An 18325-nucleotide genomic window follows, 5' to 3' on the forward strand; every position below is an offset into this window, starting at 1 on the left:
GAGGGGAGCCTGAAGCTGACAGACAGCTCCTGCAGCTGTAACCGCGGGGGGCCCGCGTCCTCGCACCAGCCGTTATTGTTGCCTTGCTACGGGGGGGGGGGGAGCAGGAGCCACAACCCCCAGCCTGTCCTGCGGCGCAGATGCTGGAAAACGCTTCCTGTTCGCGCCAGGAGGCGCTTATCTACGGGTCAGGGCTCCCACAGCACAGGACGCACACGGGCATGCCGGGGCCAAGGCCAGGCCCATCTGCGCCCTTCAGCGGCCGGAGGATGCTGTGCTGGGCCACCCCCCTTAGTCCCATACGTGGAAAACTTGGCCCAAGATCAAATCATCCGGGCTGGAGCCCAAGGACTGTTATTACACCTTGCCAGTTGTACTATTGTGAGTGAAGTTTAGCAGTTGCTTCTACTACCCCTTTGGTGAGTGACTCCAGCTACATGTAATCCCGGATTTGCCAATCCATCAAAATTTTGTTTTGGTTCTTTTAACGTCAACTGGAGCCAGTGCCCGGGCAGGAAGTGGAGTTTGGGCATTTCAATGCGCGCCTGTCCAGGGAAAAAACAAACTTTAGTCATACACTCTCCAAGACCCCATCAACCTACCTCTATTGACAAAATGCTTCAGAGAGCCATCGGGGTGGTGTCAACAGAAACTGAACTGACTGAAAGGCGTTTATCGCTAACCCCGGACCTAGCCTTTACTCTAACTAATCGTGATATGCAACCTACACCACCAATTGTGGCTTCTGATTCCCCCAAGTCACAGCCTTTGGTGCTTTGGTTCACGAAATACCCAACTCGGACATGATCACGGAAGACTCTCCCACTGGTCCAGTTAAAAAAGGAAAACTATATCAGCAATAAGAGCTGGGACCAAACGGAAGAAGTGTGTTACGGTTCCCACAGTGAATGATGACTTTGGGAAGGGACAGCCGGGTGACTGTCTAGTTGCGGGCATACAACAGCTGACCTGGATTACAAATTTGATGATGGAACTTCAGATCCAAATAAGGGATATTGTTAAGGACTAACTCAACTCTCTGATTACCCGGGTAGACAAGCTCACAACTATGGATGAGACCTGGGCGAGTAGGGCTGAAGCAAATCACAAGTTGGTTGAGTCCCTACACAAACGGGTATTGCAAGTCCCCCCCTTCCCATCATAGGGTGGATCATACTCCTACAAGTAACTCGGGCCCCACTCCATTAAACCAGAATAACCAGGGGGATGCAGACAGAAATGTAACTATCTCTAATAAGCCAACAGATAAGGATAGTAAACAGTGTCAGGTGCCCAGACAGCGGTTGGAGGTTGGTAATCAACATAGATCCGGCCCAGTTATGCCACTAGTGGGAGCTTATGTGCCCCAATTAGGGACAAGTTCTAGGATCAATGAGGGTCATTCTGCACGATCAGAAACATCGGATACAAGACCAGCCTTGCCCTGTATCAATCTCCCCCTGGACTCCACCCCTTCTGTTATGATCTTAATGGAAGTACCGGAATTGAATTTGGGGCAAAGGGAATCACATTTCGAATTAAAAACAAATGCATTTTTTGGCTTGCGAAGCAGCTGCAATTCTCCTATAAAGATGCAGGTGAAATTTTGTTCACAAGAAGGGTGGGGTGGGTGAGCCAGAGGCTGAAAGATGTTCCCCGGGGAGAGTATCGTGATTAATTTTAAAAATCCCCGAGCTGTAAAATCTCTCCTAGACCGCAATCAACAAAGACAGGAGGAGGGTATAAGGCCCTTCCCATTGGGGTATTTCTACCCCCCAGGGCTTAGGCTAGAAAATAGAATGCGGAATGCCCACGGGGCTGGGATTTGGCAGCAGACAAAGCAAAGGACCACACTGGGACAGGATCGACCAAGGCCACTATTTTTCAATTTACCACTAAGAAATAGATTTACGTCCTTAGAGACAATAGATTGACTCAAACCAGCACATTCTATGATACTGGAACATAAGTTGCATAGGGAGCCCGGGAGGGGGGGGGGGTCTACAGAATGGGGAGAGCCTTCATGGAGTCCCTTGTGTCTCAGACAGGAAAATGGACAGTATACCGAGGTGGCTGATGGAGTGGGAGGTGCACAAAGTATTTGGACACAAGGGCTCCCCAACAACAGAACCATACCTGGCTTATCTCCCAGACCTACGCAGGTATTTAATGGCCTCCAGAGGGCAACTATAGAACCTCCAACTTCCATAACCAAACATTGAAACTGGTAATCATATATGGCCACTGTTGAATGAACCTAGCCCCCCCCTCCCCCATCAGTTAAACAACAGCAGGCCCAAGCTTCAGGTAATATCATGGAACATTGCATGCCTCGCCTCCAAACTGGATGATCCGGAGTGGGTGATATTCATTAAGCATAATGAGATCTGCATGTTTCAGGAAACTTGGGCCAGGGTGGACACACATTGATTAGGCTATGCGTCCTTTAGCATTGCAGCTACATTTGGGTGAAGGGGTAGGCCTGAAGGGGGACTCTGTACCTGGGCTGCTGTGCATTTGGGGTGCACAGCAAAACTGATTGAGACATCCTCTAGTGATATTCTTTGCATTCCCATGAGTTTTCCTGAAAAGATTAGAACGGCTTTGATTAATGTTTATTCTCAACCAGTGGGCTATGGCAAAGAGTCAACAACTCTTGACCAATTGATAACCTTTCTGTCCACTATTCCTGCTAATATCCTGGTGATACTTAGTGGCGATTTCAATTGCCAGTACAAAACCCTAAATGGCCTGAATGCTGGTAACCCCAGTGATGATGACCTGCACTGGGCCATTCCAGAGCCCAATATGCTGCCAACGCGGGCTTGGATATCACTAGTACTCCAGATGAACACTCTTACATTGAAGGACTCACTCGGGGCATGCAATGGGCACACAAAATCTGATTCGCTGGCAAACTATACTTTTAACAGATTGGAGAGTGCCTCAATTTTAGACTACGTCTTGGTGGACACAAAATCTTGGTATAGGGTAATAGACTTTAAGATCGTGTCTCGACACGACAGTGATCATGACGCCCTGATTTTAGAGATGCTTCCACCATGCCCAAAGAGTGCACTTGAAGCTAAATCTGTAACCGCTACTGGGTTAACTTTGACTAATTGTAGGAGGAGAGTCAGATGGGGGAGATATTTGTCAATCACAGGAAAAGTTAGACTCCCTCTATCAAACCGCAATCCCATTTCTCAGGGCTGCAAATCAATTCAGAGGAACGGATGATTTTACTAGCGCCCTCCCCGAAATCACCGATGACCACCAAGGCTTAATAGCTGGCTTGGCTAATATTTTTTTTCCCTAACAAAAGAAGAGAAAATGGGCCTTTAGAGCACCCCTGTTACAATGATGATTGCCATAAGGCAAAGCAAAATCTTATTTTTGCTATTACATCTTATGATAGGCCAGAAATAAAAGATAAAAGGGTAGCCTATAAAAGCATCATTAAATTGGCAAAAAGAAGTTGGGAAGGTGACAGGTGAGATAGGCTGAGAAGTGTGCTAAGAACTCATGATATGAGGACTTTCTGGAACCTAGTAAATACAGGCTGTCCAGAGGGTAAAAGGGCAATAGAACCCAATATAGTGGCAGAAGTATGGAGAGCCCATTTTGAGTTCCTATATGTTAGGGAAGAGGGTGATCCAGAACCGGCTAGAAATGAGTATTCCTTCCCCCAGTTAACGTGCGCAGATGCTCCTGCAATTTCTTTATAAAAGAGCTCATCTAAGGCCCCAGGGCTAGATAAGATCCCCGGTGACCTCTTTAGAAATGAACCCGTTATTTGGGCTCCTTACATGTGGACCCTATTCAATGCCATCTTGCAGGGAATGCTGATTCCTTCCACCTGGGTGGGGGCAGAAATTATACCAATTTACAAAAAAGGCTCACCACTTCTCCCTGGCAACTATCGTTCCATCAGCCTCATAGATGTCAGCCAGAAGATATATGCCCGAGTGCTGTTGGTTCGATTTCAGAGTTGGATAGAGTAACATACTATTCTCAGCCCTTATCAAGCTGGTTTTAGAGAAAGGATGTCCACATTAGATCAAATCTTTAGGTTACAACAATTGCACTGGAAGACAGCCTCTTTTTGACCTTTGTGGAGCTAAAACCAGCCTTTGATTCGGTGCCCAGGGACAAATTGTGGGACATTTTATTAAAACTGGGGGCCCGACCGTACTTGTGTTATCAGTTGAAACATCTCCATGAACTTAACTTTGCCCAAATTAGACATGGTAAAAATGGTGAGCTCACTGATCCCATACCTATAGACGGAGGTGTACGCCAAGGTTGCGTGTTGGCCCGACCCTCTTTTGCCTTTTTATTAATGGCTTAAAGGAGGCTTTGATTGCGGGGAGGGATATAGATGCCCCTAAGCTGGCGAACCACAAAGTACCAGCCTTGATGTTCGCCGATGATACCCTCCTGCTATCAAAGTCTCCTATGGGCGTCCAGAGGATCCTAGACACTTTTTATCTCTTTTGTGAAAACTGGGGGTTAGAGATCAATTTGCAGAAAAACAAATATATGGTATTCAATACAGGTAACGGTACTCGATCAAATACCTGTTTAGATGGGAAAGCATTGGAGAGAGGGACCGTTTTTGAATATTTGGGAATTACGTTAACCGAAAAAATGGACTGTGGTGTACAAATCAAGAAGGCAAGTCTAAATCTGGCACAGACAACAGGGGGACTAGCTAAAGTACATAGGAATTGTATCTACAAAATGGTAGGACCCGTGGTAGAAATCTATAAATCCCAAGCTAGAGGTGCGGCCCTGTATGGGGATGAAATCTGGGGCTACCGGCCTCCGGACTCTCTAGCTAAAATAGAGAATTCCTTTGCTAGACAACTACTGGGTCTCCCAATAAGCACCCCACTTACACCACTCCATATAGACCTTGGGGTTAGACAAATTGCAGAGGAGGTTGCTCTCAGACCCCTTCAATTCTGGCGTCGCCTATGGAGCACCCCAGAATTGGCTGCATCCAGAGAAGAGCTAAAGGGGGTGCTGAGCCTACGGGGAGCGAGCAAATTCCCATGGCTGGACTTTATCAAAAACACTTTAGCAGCAATGGGAATGGGTGATCTGTGGGCTAACCCTGAAGAAAACTGTTCGATAACATCTAGGAAGGCTCTGATAGAGAGTTATAGGGAGTATAAACGTTCCCGAATGTAGGGTATGCCTGCGTCTGGTGTATAGACTGCAGTGTTTTTAGAGATAAAAAGCCAATATAGATTAGAGCCCATCCTTGATTATATCCAGCCAGCACTTGCAAAAAAGCTTTATTTACAGTTTAGGTACGGGGTACTCCCATTACGTGTCTTCACAAACAAATGGGGTGGGGGGTGTACATCAATTATGCAGGCGCGGATCGTCCATTGAGGCGTTGGGGCGTAGCCCCCCCGCCCCGCCCGCAGCTCCCTCGGTGTCTCTGAACTTAAGTTCAGAGACGCTGTCACGCCGAGGGTGGGGAGAACTAACTGACAATGCATGTCAGTCAGCATGACGTCGGACCGTGGGCGGTCCGGCGTCATGTTGACTGTCATGCATTGTCACAAGCCAGGGAAAGGCAGCAGAAGTGCGCATGAGTGGGCATGGAGATTAATTTTTACTCCGTGCCCAGTCATGCGTACTTGTGTTTTTACTGCCTTGCGCATGCCCATTAGGAGCCCCTCGGTCTCCTAATGGGCAGGCGGTGGGCGTAGCGTAAGCTGTGCCGTCAGCCAATCCTGGCGCTGCTGGCAGCGCCAGGATTGGCTGAGAGGGATTGGCAGGCCCCTCCAGTTCCGTTCGTGAAGGCGCCCAGCCAGGGGAGCAGAGGTCTGAGGTGGCGTGGACCCGACCGGCTGCGAGGTAAGTTTTTTGTTTAATAATATGTAATTCCCCTGTGCGTGACCCCCCCCAACCCCCCACGAGCCGCGACTGGATGATTATAGAAAAGAAACGGATGCATGTGAAGTCTGCGAGTCGCATGTCACAGTGGGCCCAGCCTTTCTTTGCTTAGGTCAGAGGTCTGTCCACCCGCATCCTTTGAAGAAGTTAGCAATATTTTTACAGGCATTTTTGGTTTGCGTTTTTTTAAATGTTTGCTGTGCGTAAGCTGCAGGCACATGGGTAAAACGTTTTTTTTTATATTGCCTTGACGCAATTAAATGTGCACATTTCTCTGCCAAAGGGGTGATTTTGTTCTGCTTTCGCCTGTGCCCAACCAAAAATGTTATATTTTAAACTGATGAAATATTACAAGGTGATCAGAACTAGTGTACAGATTGAGTGAGACTTCATCTTCACCCATCCTCTCCGCACGCCCGACCCAGTGCACAGATTGTGTCTCAGCTCTGCTGGCACGCTTCGGTAAAATCATGTTTAGGAAAAATTGTTTAGTTTTTTCAAACAGATGTTAATTTTTTTTGTAACCGCAAGCCAAGCTTCGTTCTTCTACAGAGTGATGTGGTAGGCCAAATTAAAAAAAAAAAGTCGGAAAGCCAAAAAAAAAAAAAAGTCGGAAAGCCATTCTGAAATTACTGCGTCCAACATCAGCATAGAATCCTGGCATCGAGGAACAAAGTGTTTTAGGGGCAAGACCTCGGCGCACTACGTGGGTGACGCCACTGCACAGTGCTGGCTTTTCTTTTTAGCCAATAGCACTTTGCATGCTGTGATTTTCGGGCTGGTACTTACGATGTTAAACAAGAAACCACAAGTACCAGAATGCAACTTGTTAAGTTAAAAAACACGAGCTAGGACAAGCTGAAGGTCCACACATGATAACAATTTGCCAGTTTGTGAAGCTAGCTGATCTCTAACAATGTCCGCGCGCTATATAAATACAATACTGTATAATAAAGTGATCGATAATGACTGACGTTTTCCGGTATTTAGCAGGCCGCCGAAAGAGCAGCAATCATCAGCTGGTTGTCAGGCAGCCGGATAAATAATCACTTCCTTCCTTGCAGTAAATCTGGAACAGGGCTGCTTGTCTTTAAGAGATCTACTCAAAAGTCGCTAGTTTAAGGCAGAGTTGCTGTGAATGTCATGCAGCAGTCACATGCCTGCTAGTAACGGCGCTGAGTGTTTGTGCAGAGCTGAACGAGGCAGATGAGCCGGCGGTGAAATCACCTCCAGTATTTGCAGATGTAAATGCACTGATTGTGGTAAGCCTCGCCGCATCTAGCAGAGGCACCCGTGTTTATTTACTGAGCTTACACTCCTGTTGACTCACATGGTAACGCTAGGTCCCTGTAGATATTTAGGTCTCGCCTGACCCAGCGCATGCGCTGGTCTGGCGAGACTTATTGAGAGGGCTCCAAAAAGTGCTACCAGGCCAGCCTAGAGCTACAGTGCATGTGCGCGGGCACGCGCGCCGCGCTTTACCGTGATTACTTTCACTTTCGTGGCCGCACGGCCGCTTTGATGTTTGAACGTGATCGCGATCACTTTCACTTTCGCGGCCGCACGGCCGCTTTGCATAGCCAATAGGTCTCGCTTTTGGGACCTTATAAGCATTTAGTTATGCAACTGTTGCATGGCTAAACACTTATAAGGTCCCAAAGGCGAGACCTATTGGCTATGCCAATGCTTGTTTTAATTTGAGCTGCAGGCGGTTCAAAATGATTTAATCAGTTACGTTTAGTATGTTTGCGTTGCAGAGCTCTCGAGGTTCCCAGTTCCACGAGTTTGGGGTTTGATATTTTGATTCTGGTGTTTGTAGTGCCTCTCACTTGCCTAACACTTGTATGAAATACTGGCTCTGGCGTTCAAGAACGATCTTACAGAACGCTGCGCATGATGAGGAGCACCGGTGATGAATGTTTCTGTACATTTATTGTTTTTTGCACAACTTACTTCGGAGGTATGCCGCTTTCAAGCTGTCAGCAGTTTATGAAAGCGTTTGAAATGGCCGCTGTTTCTGGTCCCATAAGCCTTGAATCAGCTTCCCACGTGGTCATCTCTTTTGGGGTTCGGACCATGGCTATGCAAGTTTACAGAATTGGCTATTGGCAACAGGTGGGTGGTGGGAGTCAAGGGAGGATTCCACGTTCTATGAAGACTTTAGAGTGACGTTTGTGTATCTCTTAAAGGCATCACATATCATTAATTTGCTCAATAGATTTATAATAACAAGTAAAGTGCTTCATGTTACTGTTTTGTTGCTCCTAAGCGCTGTAAAAAAAGAGATGTTAGTTTTACTTAATTATTTTTACTCCCCTATCGTCCTCCAAATGATAAAAGGCTGTTTGCTTTAACAAATTCAAATGTAATTTTACTCACATGTTGAAGGCAGCGCCTGTTTCATCTAGGTGGTAACTATATGTTGGAGTTGATTTGCGCACCTCTTTATTTTGTGTTACCACCCATTTGTCTCAATCTGTTGCAATGGGGAGTCGTCATAAATAGAGTTCTGGAACAGTAGCAAAGCCAGAAAATAGACTGACGCTAGTTTTGTAGGGTTTAGGCTTGAGATTTGGTAGGGTTCCCGGAGTCTAGGGCTCTTGGCCCATTTGAGGTTGGTGCATATTGGAGTTGCCTGAAAAGGCACCATTTGCCCACTCTTTTTTCAAAATGTTCCCTGAACCCCCCGTTGGTGGTTCAGGCTCGCTCGCTCGCCACAGTGAAGTACGACAATTGTTTTACGCCCCACCACTTTCAAATGTCACCAGCCGCCCCTGCAATTATGGAATGTCCGGCATGTAATACTGCGCCCGAGACAGATCATCACGTGCTATTCTTCTGCCAAGGGTACAAGAAGGCGAGACACCGATGGCTCTTGCAGTTCTGTAGAAACTTAGGAACTAAACACGGCATGCAGGCACTTGCGATACTAAAATACGACACTAGCATGCCGATTGTGTACTCAGTCTCACGTTTTTTACTTTCCATGGGGTGTGTCCAACGAGCAATTTTAAAGCAAGACCCTGCTTGATTTGATCATCACATTTTACCATAGAGCTTGCTCTTTTTAAGTTGCCTTTGTAACATTTTAATGGTGTAAGATTGTACCTTGTTTTTATCTATTTTTTAAAAAACTTTTTTAAAGGAATTGCTGTAAAATGATATTGAAATGCACTTTATCAAGATATTAGTATGGCGAGAAATGGAATTGTTATTAGGTAAATCAAATGAATGAACTGTGCTGTACTTTTTTAATCTGTGCTTTTATGGTCTTAATGGCCGAAATAAAGAATTTTTGACTGACTGACTGATTAACATTTAACATAAAAAATAGAGAGTAACTTTAATAAACTTTTATATATGTTCCTACACTTTACTGTTGTGAGCAGTGGCATATTGAAAGTTTAAGGGGCCCTGCCTGCAATGTACACGGAGGGGCCACCGTTCCGTATTTAATCTGGAGCGTTTAGGACTGAGTACTTTTCTGAGGGAGCCCCTTGCAGCTCAGGTCCCCCCGCACTGCAGGGGATGTGGGGGCCTGTGTTACACCCCTGGTTGTGAGATCTCCATTCCAAGTGCGGAGGTCTCCTTCACGTGTTCGAAACATCAAATATGGTTCTAAAGTCACTACCCTTTACATTTGTAAATTGAGTTTTTACTAATTCCATCCCTGTTTGAAAGGGTAAGGCCATGTAAATCTACACTTGCAAATGGTGAATAACTAAAATGAGTAAAGTTGTGTGCAAGTTTACCTCTTTGAAAAGGCCCCTAGTTACTTCATTCCAAGTGTCTTTACAGTCTGGTGCTTCAGCCTAAGTCTGGAATCGTTCCTCTCACAGGGCACAAAGTGAATATTCAGCTCTAGGTGGCAGGGACAATTGGTTATTGCACACTAAAAACAGTTTTACTGTGAGAAGAAAGTGAGAATGAGTCAAGACTGAGTCAAATAATTGTTCATAGTGTACTAAAAATTAATTCTCAACAAGCCATCCGCTACTAAAACTCAAGTGCCACATGCATTGGAAAACCTAGATTTAGTGCCTGTAACTGGAAAGGAATATGTGATAGCGCCTTTGTAATTTCGTCAATAGCAAGTGCTTAATTTGAGCCGGTGGCTGTAAATGGTGGGTACAGGCACTAAATTCTGGGGAACAGGGCTTATATTTTCCTCATCAGAGTTTGAGCAAGAGAAACGTAAATTAGTGAAACAGAAGGAGAAACATCAGTAAACAGCAACACAGAGAGAAAGCAGGGATGAAAGAGATAAAGAGGCAGGAAGTGTAAGGAGGAGGAAGAAGGAGCTCTGAGGTGGAATCAAGACTAGGCAGTTTTAGCATTCAGCAGCGGTGGCAGTGTGCACCTAAGAAAAAAACTTTGGGACTATCCTGTTATTTTTTTGTTTTTTAGACTTAAAGCACTGCCAATAATTTTGACCCTTATTGAAAATTAGTACAACACCTTTCTAAAAGTAATATAGATTTGTTCTCAAGAAGTTGATACTAAGAAGTTTTCAGCACATTTGTCAAAAGTTATAAAATTTAAAGGGGGTCACAATTCACGTTGCCTTGCAAGAAATTTGAAAAGTGAGGGCATTAAAACTGCAGGATGGATGAGCCAACACCGACCCTGGCATGAAGATAGGGAAATGTGTTTGTTTCAATACCATGAAAATATGCTCCAGTAGTTTTTGAAAAAAAAGCAAGGGTTATAAATTGTGCACCTACCTTGATGGTTGGATACACAGGCTCTTCGGGCACAGCAAGTAACATATGAACTCAAGATGCGACTGGTTGTGAAGAGCTGATCACTTTGGTCTTAATGCCCATTGTTAGGTTGATGGACCTGGAACTATCTCAGTTGACCTCATTTTGAATTGTTTTGTTGGGAGACAATGAGACACCAGAGGAATTAAAAACACCCCTTTTTGAAAAAAAAATTTTAGTGAGTAATTTATTGAATTGTAGAATTTGTGTTTCCCTGCTCTTGGTGGGGTTCCAAAGCCTATTCTGGTTGGTGGAATAAGTTGGTACTGAGTTTGCTGAACATGGAGGAAATAATGTTCTATGATTGGTGTGTTTTGGAGTCACGCCTAAAGCTAGGAGGTGTCCTCCAAACTCGTGGCGCTGGCATGTAGGAATGGCTGGCGCATGGTGTAGTATGCAAAAAGAGTGTGGAGGACAGATTTACACGCTGCTTGCATTAGACAGTAAGACTTGTTGCATGAAGTCAGATGAGTCTTGTTATGTGGAACTGGGAGGTCTTTCCTGCTTTACTTAATTCTAGGTGGCTGTGGATGACACTTAGGGCCTCATCTACAGGCCCATTGTGCTGCCAGTGCGTCACTTTTTTGACACACCGGCGGCACAATAGGCTTACCCATATTTACAAGGCGATGTAACATCACCCTGCATGACTTTTCATGGTCTTTTATATATGGGCCCCTTTCACGTATTACTCTGCGTGAAAGGGGCATTCCATGGGTGTTGCTGTGGGTTTTCCCACGCAACAGAGGAGAGGAGTTGGCCTAACGGCTAGGGCGCTCGACCTCGGACCTGGGGAACTGGGTTTGAGTCTTGGTAATGACACTGAACATCCTGTGATTCTGGGCAAAATCCCTTAATCTCCCCGTGCCTAACAAATAATGAATGTGTGTCCTCATGTAACGTAACTGGTGCTATGTAAAGCGTTCTGATACCTGATTGGATTCGGGTCAAGTTCACGCTATATAAAACTCTGCAAAAAAAAAAATCCATGGAACATGACACATTCCCCGATTAACGGCGTTTTGTACAGCTGGGAACGTGTCAGAATCCTACGCCTCCCCAGTGGAGGCATAGGAGTGGAGCAACGAGGGGAAATACTTTATATCTCATCGTGTTTTCCTCTTTCTATGCATGCTCCATTCTGCAGCACGCATAGAAAGTGGAAAATACCATCAATTATTGTTTTTGTGCAGGATGGTTTCACTTCCAGCACAAAAACAATCATCCCCACAGCGCAACCTTTATTGGAAGCTATTCTAGTGGTAGCTGTGGAGAGCAGCCTTCAGGCTAAGTCTCGAAGGAGTGTAAAGCAGCTTGTTTTACCAGATCAGAACCTCCTGCATATCTGTGGTTCTACTGATTAGATTTGTTTCATTTTATTTATTACATTTTTCTCTATCATTCTAAATGAATGTGGGATTTTTATTGTGTTGTGTTTTCACTTTATTACTGTTTGTGTGCTGCATAAATACTTAACACAGTGCCTCTAAATTAAGCCTTGCTGCTTTTGTGCCAAGCTACCAGAGGGTTAAGCACAGGATAATTATGTGTCTTTTGTGATTCACTCTGACAAGGATTATGATGGGTGCTTGCGAAAGGTTTTCACCCCCGATCAAAAATCTAATTTCTTACAATGTTATTATCTGTCTTGTTGAACTTTGCACTAAGCTGTTGGTGTTTAGATGGTACACTGTACAGAAGTGGTATGAAATTTGTCCCCATGTCAGATATCGTAGTTTTGGGAAATCCGACCTTGGAAGAGATTACCAGGAGTGCCCTTGCTACTAGCCAAGCACTTCTGATCCTCAGAGGCACTGCCTCTGGATACCGAGAGGTATGGTCCACCATAACCAAGATGTACTGGTTGCCTCACACAGAGGGCTGATCAAATGAACCAACAAAGTTAATTCTCTCACCCTCAGGCTGTAGCACCGGTGCCATCGTCTTACCTCCTTCGTGGGCCAGTGACAACAGAAAATAATAGTGCACTAGAAGAACTACTAGCCTCTTGCTAGCTCTTGGCTCTGGAGTCACAGGCCCACTGAACAGCAATCCCTCCTCCCCGTCAAGATAATGCTGTACAACTACTCCTTTGCTTACCTGATCCTAGCCTTCTTTCTGAAGTCCTACAAGTGTAGGCCACTCAAATTTTGCCAGGTGGAATTATTCCTGAGTAGGCCTTTCAGCAAAAAAAGTCTGCAACACTGGGGAGAGAGCCAGACTCCAACATATCGTCCACTTTGGTCACACCATCCTCCTCTCTGTCTGTGAAGCATCAAGGCTTCTGACCCTAGTAGTAACACTTGTGTAGTCAAGTCACTAATTAAGAGTCAGCTATGACTGTCTTGCATTTGATTTCTACCTCTGCTGTGGCAAGTTGGAACATCATTCCTTCCTCTCAACCATATTTCTGTAAGCACATCTATCCTCAGAGCAGATAACTTCCTCCTGTTCATACCAGATTCCAAAACAAAACTCAGGTGTTTTGATGGGCATGCTTTAGGTCATCCGGGCCCCGATAGCAACTAAGCTGAAAGGTATGGGCCTTCTTGCAGCGTCAGCTGCCATAAACAAAGGGTGGTGGGGCCAGTGGGGTCACGCAGGAGGCCTCATGGGTGGGTAGGAGGATTACAATATTTTTTTAAACGTACCTTTTGCTGCCGCTGTCGGCCATCTCCAGTGTCACGTTTGCCACCTCTCCACTTCCTGGGTCCCAGCAGTTGGGAACCAAGACTCCCATCCAATCTCCCGTGCTGCAGTCCAGCACGGGGATTGGTCTGAGCAGGCAAGAATGACACCCTGCTCAGACCAGGGAGTCTGTGGGGTTTCCCCAGCCCGGCTGCTAAATGCAGCTGGGCTGCAGAAAACCTAAGTGTGCGTATGTGTTTTGGTCGGCCTGAAAAGGCACATATGCCCACTTAGGGAGTTGAGTGCACGTAGAACTCCTCCTCCCATGCCTGAGCCCTGCCACTCCCAACACCGCTGGCTAAGAGCCAGCAAATGTAAAATAAAACGATGCAAGAGCTCTGAGCCAGGCAGTGAGGCGACGCTCCTCCGCCATAGTGGAGGAGCCGCCACTGCCCTCTTGGGTCCAGTCACCAACTGTTAACACACTGCCTACAGTGGATATAGCTTGTGTTGCACCGGACGGTCCCTTTGGTTGGTAATGGCCCTCCTTGTGGCTTCTAAGCAAGTCGTCGCTTTCAGGCGTGGAGGAAACTTCCCTCCCTCCCTTGTTCTTATGCTCCTAACTAGGAACCCAATTGCCTCTCTGTTTGTGTCTGGTTCTGGATCCTTGGGAAACTGGTCGTGAACCACACTGGAGGTTTTTTAACCACTGTGGCATTAAACCAGGCTGCCCAAGGCTTTTATTAACCCTGTTAGCTAACCACTGGTCAGCCAACAATGCAGGTTTCTACGTATATTTCTCTGTCAGATCTGGCATGTACTACCTAAGAGGGGCAGAGCTCCCATTAATTAGTTAGGGATCTGAAATCCTGCACTTGCATCCCTCACATCCACCCATTCCAGCCATTCAACACAACATAGTTGAAAGTTCCAAATGGAAAGCCATCCTCTCTGTCTCAGCCTGTGAAAGTACTAGGCTGATTTCAGCCCAAACCATCTAATCGGAGCTTTCTTCGGTCACTCAGAGTTCATATGATCAGTTTTAGGCATTCTCTCAATGACAAGTGTTCCTTCCAAAGGCAAACAACTCATCAGTGCAGCTGCTTCAGCCATGTCATCAAAAGTTTGCATTTTACACACAACTACAAAACTTTCAAACAATTCCAAAATATCCTTGCGTTCCACATACATGTGCAAAGCTGTTTTGTAACATTTACAGGCAATCATGTAAAATTAGAGAAGGAATCGCTTTTCCCAGAAGTAGCTTTCTCTTCATTAATCCTGAATTTGCATTACCTCTCGCTAATCCTCTTTCTCTTTCTTACCTTTAACTTTCATTCTCCCTCTCCTCCCATTCTGTTTTCTTTTCTTCCTGGGTTCACTGCAGTCTCTCCCATCTTCCCCATCTCCTTTCCTCTTGTTTCTTGAGAGCAAAACTCTCCAAAAAACATTAGTCCCATGCCCAGCCAAGGGTACACTTTTGGAATTCATCCATGACGTCAGAGCCATGCTCTGGGCATCAGTGTCAATTTCGGGCTAATTCCTGAAGTGCACATGTGCTCAGGCCAGAACAAAGGTAGGAAACCAGATTCCCTTGCACATGAGCCACTCAGGGCAGGGGCAAATGTAATTTACTGTGCAGGATGACATTCTTGTCCCATCAGAGGCTGACCCATGGCGTCAGGCAAGTGGAAAGCCAGATCTTCAGCATCAACTCAGCCCTTGAATAGGATTTCAGTACTCCTTCAGACAGGGAGATTTGTGATGTGCTCAGCAGGGGCGTACCTATCATTGGTGTAGCCGGTGCAGTGGCACTGGAACCCACAGTCCTGAAGGGCACAGTGAACCCTGATAGCTGCTGTCATTTACTAACTCTAAAGCAGTTAAAGAGGCATTTTCTTTACTAACATCAGGGTCCTTAGCACCTTTGCTATTCTACTGTTGCCCAGTGCAGGACTTGTTTCAGAGAATCCACCACCTGGTATCAATTTCAAGATCGCTTCAGTAGGAAGGTATGAAGCGGTGTGACACCAATGTGATGTACAAGCTGATATTGTATGCTTTAATTAAGTAGTTCAGTAACAGTGTATAGGAGACATGACAGAAAAGATCCTTGAGGTACACCATAAGTGGAACTCAGTTCAAATTGAATGATCACAGCTCAAACTGGTGAGTCTGGCTTTTTAGGAAGGAATAGGGCCAGGTTAGATCTTTCCCCATTAAATACATATAGGCTTTAAAAGTCATTCAAGAAGCGTTCTGTAATCGATGGCACTGAAACCCACTGATGGGTCCACTGAAAGAAACGTACAGACACAGTCAGCGACTTAGAAGCCTGAGACTTACTCATTGTGCAGGTAGGGTGAATAGGTTTGTACACAAAATTGAACAATAGCTCCAGAAAGAGGACTTGCGTCAATAAGGCTGGCTCGTTAGGCTTGGCGGGGAATGTGTCTTAAATGGTAACGATACGAGTTATAGGGAAGAAAGTAGCAACCGTTCATTCTGAGGGAGATCCAAGAATTCAACCAAAAATAATTATATTGACCCCCATTTGCAGCATGGAAGGTGTGGTAAACTGCTGGGGCGGCAGGGGCCCCACCCCAGGCAGCTGGGCAGCAACCTGGTCACAGTAATGTGAACTCCTCACCAATATTGTGCGAACACTTCACACAACCTTTGCCGAATTGCAGCCATCTGTCATGTTCTTTACGGTCCTCTTAGTCAGTGGTCAAAGTTGGGGGAAAAAGTAGGGGAACTGTGGGCGGAGAATCAGAGGGCGGAAATAACCAGAGAATTGGATCAGTGGGCGGAATCAGAGGTGTGGCCAGAATGCGCAAAACATCCCAATTTGCTGTATTTGTTTGGCATTTCAATGATCAGTTACAACTTAGTATGTTATTTAATTCAAACAATGGATACGCATGACTATGTAAAATGTAATATACGTTATTGACATTAAAATGCATTCCCAAAGTGGGATATGTTTCCAATCACAGAAAGTCTCAAATATGCTCGTAGACAAGCCATTTGTCTATGAGCCATGGAGTTTCTGTCATAAGCACTTCTCCTCCCTTTTTCCACAAGAGCAGTTCAAACATGAATGTCAAAAAATCCTAGTTTGCAAATGTATTCTATATAATTTTGGCTCTGCCATATTTGCCACATAATGCAACATCTGCTGCATAATTGTTTGTAGCTCAAACGGAACAAAACTTACCAAAAATGTGACTTGTGTTGCTGCGAAATGGACTGCCCTTTGTAAAGGTTGACCGGTCACCTTTCTCACTGCTGCATTTGTATGTTACACTGGTACTAATATGGCAAAATATTTCCACAGACTGTTAGCATGTGTACAAATGTCTGAATAATAATCAGAGAATATACTGCATTACACTGCGGCCTTTGTATATTTTTCTGCAAAATGTAGTCAACACTGCGGCATAATTGTGTCCTCCTTTGCTGCATAATTCCAGTGGCCCTAAAGCAGGCAGCACATGTTAAATGTGCTTGTGCATGAAGCAGAGACACTGTGAAATTTCCAAACTTTGTTTGGTGTGTGTGCAAATCCTGCATTGACGATCCCTGGTTAGTTGCAGCTACTACTGCTGAAAAAGTCCAATGGAGGCACCAATGGGTGAGGTGGACTGGCCTCAAGGACAGGGCCGGCTTTAGTACTGGTGGGCCCAGTGCAACAATGTATGTTGGTGACCCCCCCCCCCCAAGACCACCTCCACCACGGATTTCCTCACTACCACCCTTTAACAGTGCCCCTCAAGTCTCCATCACCACTCTCTCTCTCAGATGTATTTAATTTGATTTACAGCACCACACATACCAGTGTAGTGTCAGAGTACTTTACATTACACACAGACAATCAATTATTCGTGTGTGAATCACTGTATAGCAAATGTTACATAAGACAAAGGACTACAAGGTGAAGGAGTCTCATGACAACCATACTAGTGGGTAGTATAGTTTAATAGTGATTGGTCTGAAGAAACACAAACTCAGAATTTAAAACATAATACCATGGTTGGAGGTTCTCATTAATAATCCTAATTGATTTCTATCCAAATGAACACTTTTTTGAAACATAAGGATAATCAAAGACGGGGGGGGGGAAATAATGCTCTAATTTATACCTTGAGTTTGCAAGCAGCTCTTAAATGATGGTTAATAGCACACTGTTCTTTTTTAGGATTTTAACTTATAAACTGCAAGTAACAAAAGTGTCCCGCTGACAAAAGCAGTAACCCACTGACCTATTTACATTATGTGCAATTTGTAATCTGTGTGGTACATGTTCTTTGCAGCTGGCAAGCTAACCCTGTGTGTTACCTTTCCATGAGTCAAAACTTCCACTAGACAAAACTCTGATCTCTCTCTAGGAAGAATAATAGTCACCAGAGTTATCATGACATTTTTATTGTTGCAGAAAATTGCTGAAGGCCAGGAAGGAGGCAGCAAGCGCTTTTGAAAACACCATAATATACTAGCACACACGACGTCCCCACCCAAAGTCAGCGTCCAGTGTGGTCACACCCTCCAACAGCCAGACCTTCTTAGGGGTCGTGACCTCAGTGACAAATTCAATGTTGCTCTAGGGCAGTGGTCTTCAAACTTCTTAATGCCATGCCCCCACCCCAGTGAAAAAATTAAATGCATCGCGTCCCCCCCTCCCTTATAATTATTCTTTTAAGATGGCAATGTTTAAATATGTCTCCTCTTATTTAAACTGAAAACACATTTAAACATTGCAGGTAATTTCGGTTAGCGTTTTAATAATGAAACCAAATTCCAGATGGCTTAAAACAAAGCACTGCTTTCAGCATAATGCTTCTTTTGCTCAGAGCCTGGCGCCCCAGTTTGAAGACCCTTGCTCTAGGGTGTGCTACTGCATACGCCGGCCCGCAAGACTGGAGGTGAACGTATGGATTGTGGTGGACAGGCCTTCAAGGGCTTGCCACCGCTACGTTCCATCTGCTGGTGCTAAGACACCAGGACTTCTAAGGTGTTGC

This window comes from Triturus cristatus, chromosome 6, assembly GCF_964204655.1.
Source record: "Triturus cristatus chromosome 6, aTriCri1.1, whole genome shotgun sequence".
NCBI classification, from domain to species: Eukaryota; Metazoa; Chordata; class Amphibia; order Caudata; family Salamandridae; genus Triturus; species Triturus cristatus.